Genomic DNA, 1,335 nt, shown 5'->3' with positions numbered 1-1,335 from the left:
GGTAGACTGTGGAATGGAAGTGACAGGTGAATGTCTGGGGCTGGGGAAGAAGGCCATTTATTTCCTTTTGTTCCACTAGTTGTCAGGTAGGCGAAAAGTGGAGGAAAGCAGACTCAAGGAAAAGAACAAAAAGGGTATCCATAGTTTTCTGTGGGTTTGGGGGATTCTGTGGCCACATTCTGCAAGAATTTATTCCTGATGTTTCCCCTGCATCTGTGGCTGGCATCTTCTCTGAAGGCACCTCTGAAGATGCCAGCCATAGATGCAGGTGAAATGCCAGGAATAGATTCTTTCAGAATGCAGCCACATAGCCTGAAAAACTCACAGAAAACTATGATTTCTAGGAGTTGCCATGCTTTTGTTCTCCGTACTGCTGCTGTTCTTATATACCCTAAAGGTACCAGATCACCTCTGCTCTGGAAAGCTAAGCTGGGTTAGCCTGGTTAGTAATTGGATGGGAGGCTGCCAACAAATAACAGGTTCTCAGGTGATATAGGCTATGTTTCAGAGGACAGAACTGGTGAAAGCACCTGAGTATTTCCTTGCCTAAGAAAACCCTACAGCCAGCGTGATGTAGTGGTGTGAACATTGGGCTATGACTCTGGAGACCAGAGTTCAAATCCCTGCTCAGACATGGAAGCCCGGAGGGTGACATTGGGCAAGTCACACCCTCTCAGCCTCAGAGGAAGGCAAAAGCCAAACCTCCCTCACAACAAATTCTGCCACAAAACCCCCGTGATAGGGCCTTAGTGTTGCTATAAGTCAGAAATGACTTGAAAGCACACCACAACAAGAAGAAAACTTTACAAGATTAATGTTGTTGTTGTTGTTGTGTGCCTTTAACTCATTTCCAACATATGGCCACCCTATCATAGTGTTTTCTTGGCAAGATGTGTCCAGAGGAGGTTTGCCATTGCTTTCCCCTGAGGCGGAGAGAGGGTGACTTGCCCAAGGCCAGGCAGAGGGTTTCATAGCTGAGCTGGGAATCAAACCCTGGTCTCCATAGTCCTAGTCAAACTACTGTATCACCCTGGCTGGGCTCATCATAAATCGACAGATGACTTGAAGGCATATGCACACACACAGCTCTTGTGCTTTTAACAGCTGCACCAACTTCTACAGACATGACTAGGAAGGCTTTCCCCACAATTTCATTTCTGTGCCAGGATAATTTCCCCTTGCTTGGTTTGTGTACATTGAGCTGCTTTTAAAGGGAAGAAAAATCTTATTGAGTCTCCCTTTGCTCTCTCTTGCAATGATAGTATTGCAATGTTACACTGAACCTTTAGAACAAAACCTTAGTTGTGTCTTCTACTCTGTTTCTTCATAAAGTGT

Source organism: Sceloporus undulatus, chromosome 2 (genome assembly GCF_019175285.1).
Source record: "Sceloporus undulatus isolate JIND9_A2432 ecotype Alabama chromosome 2, SceUnd_v1.1, whole genome shotgun sequence".
NCBI classification, from domain to species: Eukaryota; Metazoa; Chordata; class Lepidosauria; order Squamata; family Phrynosomatidae; genus Sceloporus; species Sceloporus undulatus.
Note: the sequence above shows the minus strand (reverse complement) of the source record.